The sequence below is a fragment of the Coenobita brevimanus genome, chromosome 1 (assembly GCF_032717465.1).
Source record: "Coenobita brevimanus isolate Jiangsu-jjx chromosome 1, ASM3271746v2, whole genome shotgun sequence".
In the NCBI taxonomy this organism is placed as follows: Eukaryota; Metazoa; Arthropoda; class Malacostraca; order Decapoda; family Coenobitidae; genus Coenobita; species Coenobita brevimanus.
The window spans coordinates 14125026-14134060 of NC_136954.1; positions in this window are offsets into that span (position 1 = coordinate 14125026).

The window sequence follows — 9035 nt, forward strand, 5'->3', positions numbered from 1 at the left end:
CTCCTGATATTGAAAAAAAAAAAAAAAGACTGGCTGATATCTGTAATGTGCATTTTACCCATGAGTGTCATGGGGTTTTTTATAATATAACACGGGTTTTTAAAATAAATGCTAAATATTTTTTAATTGATAATAATATCTCTAATAATATTGAAGAGCAGGGACAATGATTGTCTTGCTAAATCAAGCAATGATTCTCTAAGAACGAGAATTTACTAAACTTTCAAGTCAACAGTACACAGCAGAGACTCAATTACATCACAAATGCTGAATTAGTACTGTTAGCCTCTGGAGAAAGTTACTTCACCCTGACAATAAATAACTAATACTAATAATAATATCAGGTTCTTGCTGATGCTTAACTCCCTAGGTGGCACAACGGATTTTAAGCTTAATACAGAGAACTGGCCTAAGTACCAATTGAGTGAAAGGCAAACGTTTATACAAGCTAGGAGCTATATATGGAAAATAAAAGCTTAATTGGAGAAATGAAACAGAGTTTACATTACATTAAAGCTCAATAAAAAGAACTGTTAAATTTATTGATTACAAAAATAAATTTAACGTTACATTCTTCAAAATCAAATTAATCTGAGATCGCACTCACTCCCACTCACGCAAAAGCTAAAATACTTACGCCTAGGAAAAAACACCTTAATTAAACTCTTAAGACTAGGAAAATACAAAAATGAAATACTGGTCGATGAATGCTTTGTATCACCCAATTCAAGGTAGGAGCATTGGTGACTGTGGTCTAAGTAGAGCCTGGCTGACTTCTCACTTGTTGGAGGCACAAGATCCTTCCTCCGTCAGAGCAAACAAGCTGGACTAGAGAAGTAGTGGGAAAGAAAAGGGGAGCAGTAGGCCGCATTTTTAACTTGGTCGAGTGAAGCGAGAACGCTACCATGAAACAAATCGCTCAGTGGAAGCGCTAATGTCTCACGTAAAGACGATAACGTATAACACTGAAAAGGAGAATTGATTTGACAAAGCTTCCGTCCGAATGAGCGGTTAACTGAACGATAAACAGTGAGTTTTCCACTAATAGTTCATGGCTTCTCACAAAAGGGAAAATGTCGCGAATTTGATTCGTGACATTACGCCCCTACAAAATTAAATTTTTCCTTATGGGAAAAAATTTGTGGAATATATATATATATGTACACATCCTAACTCAGTCACACAAGATTCACACTGTAGTGTGTGTGCTATCCTATACTACAGGAGAAAGGTCGCATGATAAGCCAGTGAGCGAAAAAACCTCGTATTTACGTTAATAGAGAAGCAAGCTTGAGGGAAAAACTCCGTGACCGACGGTGAAAATCCTGTACTCAGGTCAAAACTGAGCGAAAATTAGCTACATTTACACTGACAACTAATTGTTGTGTAAGCGTGGTGTATGTAATACACGGTGTAGGTGTGGGACAGTTGTAGTGTAACTGTACCTACGTGTAAAATGACACAGTAAATAAATAATATGACGACGACGAAGACAGAGGAAGAAGAGGCGGCAGCGTTCGGCGAGAGCTTGATCAGCTGGCCCTACAGCAAAACTGCTACACCCATTGCTGTACCTGCAAAACCAATTAAGATGGAGCATCAAAAGTGTCAATGAGACAAAAATTCTTGTTACGTTACAATTACTCTCTCTGCCTAGCAATCAGTACATGCTACGAAAAGTCACGCTCCTAGCTTCAGAAAAATACAAGTGACAGCCTAAGCTTCTGTACATTCGAGGTCGCCATTAATTATAGCACACGATTAGTGTCAGCAAGTTGAGAATCCTTGGTGCAAACTCCCGGGTCTTCTCCATAGCCTCGAACTGCACACGGGTCCCTCAACCTGTGCCTTAACCTACAGTACTTATATTAATATCGGGAACTGAGGAGAATCCTTGTGCAAACTCAGGTCTTCCATAGCCTCCCGATTCAGCTCCTGCAGGAGTTCTCTCTCAAACTTCCCCTTAACCTACAGTAATTATATTAGTATCAAGGGGGAGCTGAGAATCCTTGTGCAAACCTTCGGGTCTTCCATAGCCTCAAGTCACCTCATGCGGAGTTCTCATACTTCCCCCTTAATCCTACAGTACTTATATTAATATCAGGGAGCTGAGAATCCTTGTGCAAACTCGGGTCTTCCATAGCCTCGAGTACGCCTCTGCGGAGTTCTCTCTCGAACTTCCCCCTTAACCTACAGTACTTATATTAGTATCGGGAGCTGGGAATCCTTGTGCAAACTTCTGGGTCTTCCATAGCCTCAAGTCGCCTCTGCGGAGTTCTCACTTTCCCCCCTTAACCTTACAGTACACGTGTATGTACAGGCCCTGGACATATTACTGTGTCCAATAGGGCCAACAAGTGAGACGTCAGGTCTACACTTTTGACCGGGAACCAGGCTGGTCCCTTGGATTACTCAAATCTCTGAGGATGCCTATCACAGAACCCAGCATACAACAACTGCCCATGTTAGTCAGCAGTTAGCAGGCGAGATATCAGGTCTGCACCTACGTTATCACTTCCTTGATGTATCTCACAAGCAAGGATAAACTGCTGTAAATACAGTGTCCAGCGTGTCAATCTTGCATTAGCCGTCTTGGTCGTGCTAAGACTAGTGAGTGGCATATGGTCAGTTTCCAGAACAAATGATGCCCCAAAAATAAATAATAATAATATTTTTTAAACACCATCAACCACAGCCAAGAGTTCCCTTCTCAACAGTACTGTAATTCCTCTCGGCGGTTTTAGCCTACGGCATGTGTGGTATGGCACTGGGAAGGTCCACCTTCCGATTCCTGCATCAATACGGCACCTACTCCATCTTGTGAAGCATCAGTGCGCCCAGTATGAAAGGTTTGCTGGAATCAGGCAACTGCAAGATAGGATCTCCTTGCACAACATATTCTTGAGGGGTGGCAAAAGATCTCTCTTGCGCAACTTCTCCCCATTCAATGGTGTTTGGAGCAATATTTCTGTAGCACTTCGTACAACGGTTGGGCAATGAGAGCAAAGTTGGGGATAAAACTCCTAATAATATCCCACTACGCCAAGAAAATGCCCTAACCTGTTTCTTGGTCACTGGGCTCTCAGGGAGCTTCTCTAACCTTCCTGATCTTGTCACCCTGACACCTGCAGTGATTGTTGCCAACAATATGACCGAGGAACTCCACCTCACTGTGAGCAATCTTGCATTTGCTAGGCTTCACAGTCATGTTGAAACTTCTGGAGTCTACTGGAAGACAATTCCCAAGAATCTGAGGTGCTCCTCCAACGTGGCGGAATGAACGAGGACATCGTCAAGCGAACATCTCTACTCCTATAATATCATGGAGCACTTGTCTCATGGCACGATTGAATACTGCTGGGGAATTGGTAAGTCCAAATGGGAGGACTTTATACTGCGTACAACCCCCAGGAGTAGCAAAAGGCAGTGAACTGACGACTCTCAGGATGAAGGGGAATCTGGAAGAAACCCTTCGCTAGGTCGAGCTTCGAGTGAAATATACAGTGACCCTGCCAGCTTGGAGAAGATGGCAATATAGTCACCACATTGGCTCAAAGCATCCACTTTGGTGATTGCATTGAGCCTTCTATAGATCACCACAAATCCTGACTCCACCATCTTTTCTTACTTGGACTACTACCATCGGACTACAGTAAGGAGATGAGGACTTTTCGATAATGCCTGCAGTCTCCATGTCAGCAATTTCCTTATCTACTGCACCCTGTAGTCGCATGGGGAGATCGGAGTATGGCTTAACCTTTATAGGAGCATTGCTGGTCAACTCAATTTTATTTTTACACGCAACCTTTGCAAGTCTAGGTTGGTCTGAGAAGAACATCAGCATACTCGACAGAGCAGTGACCATAAGGCACTTTGGTCTCCTACTGCTAAGTCAGGGTTAAGTAAAACATCTCCCGACAGTCTCTTCCTGACGGGATTGAGCGGTTAAGGAGCTCGTCATCATGGTCATCAGCTGGGATCACAGCGGCTGCCCCAGTTTCTTCCAGTGGCTGGTCACTATCATCCAGCTACTCGTAGGCCAGTCTCCTCGGGGTCTGACTCATGATAAAGCCTTCAACATGGTAATTTGGAACCTTTTATGAAGATTCCCCATCTGTATTATGTAGTTGAGGTCTGAAATGCGCTCTACTACATCGAATGGACCCTTCCCACTGCGCCAACAACTTGTTCTGGGCAGTGGGGAGTAATACCAAGCATTTATCGCCTGGACTAAACTTCCGAAGCTTTTGCCTTCTTATCGTAATAAGCCTTTTGAACTTCATGCGCCTTGATCAGTTCTTCCTTAGCTAACCTCGCGGCGTCGAGCTGGACGGGTGGTCCAGCCAAATCAAGGACGTAGGTGTAGGTGGTCTTGACTTCAGGGTTGGGTTCTTCATCGTCCCATAACTCACGAAGGACTTGAAGTGGGCCCCGGACCGACCTCCCATACACCAGTTCAAAGGGTGAGAATTACAATGAATGCTGTGGGGCTTCTCGATAACCAAACAGAAGAGGAGCAATGAACCGCGGCCAGTTCCTTTGGCTGTTCGGCGGTCATGCAGCCTCAACATCTTTTTGAGAGTTCCATTGAAACCTCTCACACAACCCACGTTACACATGGGATGATACGGCGTAGTTCGTAAGCCTCCGGATGGACAGCAACCTGAACACTTCACGTTCATCCATTGCTGAAGTGAACTGCGGAGCCCCGGTCGCTTAAGACCTCCTTAGGGATACCTACACGACAGAACACTTCAATTAATGCCTCAGCAACAGTGACAGCCTCTATATTCTTAAGGGCCATGGCTTCAGGCCACCGTAAAGTGCTAGAAATCAACAATAGTGAGGATATACTTTGATCCATCACTAGCCCTAGGGGAGATTGGCCCAACTATGTCAACTGCTACTCTCTCGAAGCGGTTCCAGGAGATTATGGGCATTGGCTTCAATGGCACAGGACGGACACGTCCCCGGTCAGTGGGTACAGCTGACACACATTGCAGGAACGCACGAGCCTCGTTATTTCCCGTCCCATTCCTGGCCAGAAAAAGTCAGCATGGATGCGGTCAGAGGTCTTCTTTTGACCCATGTGACCTCCTCTATCGCTGAACAGTGACCTAATTCAAACACTGCTCGGCGATACTTTGCAGGAACATGACAAACTGCAGTCGAACCTCACCCTGGGGTGTCTGTGACTCACGGTACAGCTGACCTGCAAGCTTAAACACAAAGGAACACGGAGCTTTGTCCTCCCCCGTGAATACTTGATCACTTTACTCCTCCTAGCTTCTTGCACTGGGGGCAAAGTGTCAGTCAGTCTGTTGCTCTTGGACAACATCTTGACTACGAATCAGATCTTGCGGCGTTGGGCAGAAAGATCAAGCGGAGTGACACGATTTGGAGGAGCCTTGGCCATGGCTCGTGTTATCGCAGCAGCCCAAGTCTGAGTAGCAACATCTACGGCACAACTATTTTTGATGCCAGGTATGTTGCCCTAATATGAGGATCAAATAAAAGGTTCTGGCATGACAACTGCAGCTGTCAGGCCAGTGAAAAATATGGAGACATACCACCTGGATACGTGCCTCAGGGAACAAATCTCACTGATCCATCAATATGTCTAACTTGGATCTGTTGACCTGTATACTCGTCAGGCCGAAACTAAAGCTCTGCTTAACAGAGCAACCTGAGGGAACCACTGTCCCTCAGGACATTTACAGAGACACCTCCCACAGACCCTGGCTGAACAAGAAAGAGCAGTGTTGCTGGTGGAAGGGTCTGAGGAGGTAGCAGCCAGTCATTCATGAGACTGCTTGGAACAACCCGATGCAGCAAACGTGGCGCCCTGGGAACTAGGTGTCTGTAGGAGAGTTCATGGTCGGAGGGGGACTTGTGAAGACTGTTGGGAAGTACCTGTACTGGTAGAGATGGCACCCCTGGGTACTCTCTGTTGTGGAATGAAGGCTGCATTTGCCTCCTGCCTCCGAAGCATAGCCACCCTTAATTGACCTGACTGAGGGTTATGTGGCTTGTCCTTGTATTGCTGCTGCTGCTTGGGGAACTGCTGCTGGTTGGGGTGCTTGTTGTACCACTTCCAAGCAGGCTGCTGTGTATTTTGCCCCTGGTCCTTCTGTGGTTTGCTTGGACCTTGACCATTACTCTGAGAACGGCCTTGGTGCTGGGTTTCAGTCTGAGACAGCTTCCCAGACTTGGCAGTATCTTTTCTGCTCCAGGTGTTTTGCTAACGAGTTTGATACCCGTATGCAGTAAAGAATGCGTCAGCCTTTTCTGCCATTTGGCTGGCATCTTTCACCTGGCAGATCTTGGCTGTGCTATGAGCTCAACAGGCCACGACCTCTCTAGCTGTGTATGCAGCATAAGGTCAATTATCCCCTCACGCGTGGAAGGAGTTTCATCTTTCTCCATCCACTCATTTAAGTAAGCTGTGAGACGATCAAGGAACTGAACAGCTGTCTCCTTGTCTTGGAGACGAGCTCACATGAACTGAACTTTGGCGTCGTCTACTGTGAGACCATACGCCTTAATGAGTGCAGCTTTCATCATCTCATATGTGAGATTGTCTCCACGAATTCTGTGGAGAATATCGAGGGCAGGGCCCTCAAATAGGCTAAGAAACTGAAGCCGCTTAGCTGCCTCATCCAGTTGATACATGTCTGCCATGTCCTCAAAACGAGCTATGTACGGCTCGATTCGCTCGCTTTCCTTGTATGAAGGAAGCTTGATGCGTGGGGTCGCCAGGACATGTGCAGGGAGAACGCTCGTGGAGCTTGGACCAACTGCACCAGACGTGTCTGAAGCCAAGTAATCTCGCTTGAGCTTCAGCACTTCAAGTTCATGTTTTTCTCGTGCCTCACGTTCGGCACGCTCATATTCACGTTGTTCCCGCTCGTATTCGCGTTGTTCTCGCTCGTATTCGCGCTGAATCTTACGCTCTTCACGGGCATCATTCTTGCGCTGCTGGTCCATATTATGCCGTGAGAGTATGTACTCTTTAATTTCAGTTGGGTCTGTAAGACCCATATCTTTGGCTTCCTGTAAAAATATGGTGGTAGCCATGTCGCTAATTTACTGAGCAAACCGAAGCTGAGTACTGACTGCTTCGCAAACGAATACTAATAAACACAAGTAAAGAGTACAGACACAAGCTAGTGGTAACCAGTCTTGTCTAGTTAACTGGCAAAGATTAAAGCAAAAATGCAAATAACTGAGAACTCAATAGTTAACACAATGGGTATGGCGGCTACCCAGGAGCGAATAAAATCGTCTGGCATTATCAAAAATAAAGTACTAAATAGGGTTAAATACTCTATGGATTAATCAAGCAAAAATTCACTTGCTAAATTAACGGTAAACACCAGTAAACTTGTGCCTATAAACTTTAATAATAAATTCCTAAATATGAACGAGTGAGTACTATCTCGTGAATAGCTTTAGGGCTAGGAGTTAATATCCTGGCGAGGTCGCCAATTGTCACAGGGTTTTTATAATATAACATGGGTTTTTAAAATAAATGCAAAATATTATTTAATTGATAATAATATTCAATAATATTGAAGAGCAGGGACAATGATTGTCTTGCTAAATCAAGCAATGATTCTCTAAGAACGAGAATTTATAAACTTTCTCAACAGTACACAGCAGAGACTAATTACTCACAAATGCTGAATTAGTACTGTTAGCCTCTGGAGAAAGTTACTTCACCCCTGACAATAAATAACTAATACTAATAATAATATCAGGTTCTTGCTGATGCTTCACTCCTAGGTGGCACAACGGATTTTAAGCTTAATACACAAAACTGGCCTAAGTACCAATTACGAAGGGCAAACGTTTATGCAAGCTAGGAGCTATATGGAAAATAAGTTTAATTGGAGAAATGAAACAAGAGTTTACATTACATTAAGCTCAATAAAAAGAACTGTTAAATTTATTGATTACAAGAATAAATTTAACGTTACATTTCAAAATCAAATTAATGAGATCGCACTCACTCACTCACGCAAAAGCTAAATACTTATGCCTAGGAAAAAACACCTTAATTAAACTCTTAAGACTAGGAAAATACAAAAATGAAATACTGGTTGATGAATGCTTTGTATCACCCAATTCAAGGTAGGAGCATTGAAGACTGTGGTCTAAGTAGAGCCTGGCTGACTTCTCACTTGTTGGAGCACAGATCCTTCCTCCGTCAGAGCAAACACTGGACTGAGTAAGTAGTGGGAAAGAAAAGGGGAGCAGTAGGCCGCATTTTTTAACGGTCGAGTGAGCGAAACGCGCCCAAAACAAATCGCTCAGCGGAAGCGCTAATGTCTCACGCAAAGACGATAACGTATGACACTGAAAAATTGATTTGACAAAGCTTCCGTCCGAATGAGCGGTTAACTGAACGATATACAGTGAGTTTTCCACTAATAGTTCGTGGCTTCTCACAAAAAGGGAAATGTCGCAAATTTGATTCGTGACAATGAGCTACCCACATTCCAAACACGGAACAAACAAGCAAGAAGAATGTGGGAGGGAGAATTTCGTGTATGGCAGAGTTGTGATGTGTGATAATGGGAAGATGTTGCGTTAGAAGGGAGAGAGGAAACTGAAGGAGGCGGCGGCTGGCAGGGCAGTTGAATAAAACGTGAATAAATTGTTAATATGGATGGGAGAGACGGGGAGGGAAAGAGAGAGAGGAGGATGGGGAGAAGGAGACGAGGTGAGGGTGGATGCCAGTGCAGGTTCTGGCGGGAAAGACGGCAACAGAATATATGACAGAAAAACGACTGCACGGAGTGCGGGCAAAACATACAGACCATTGTGTGTGTGTGTGTGTGTGTGTGTGTGTGTGTGTGTGTGTGTGTGTGTGTGTGTGTGTGTGTTCGTACCTAATTGTTCTTACCTAACTGAATATTTACAGGAATGAGTCTAGCTCGTACTGTACCGTGCATTAAGCCATTTTTATCATACATATCCTTAAATTTGTTAATTGTTTTGGCACACACTACTTCATTTGGTAATGCATTCCA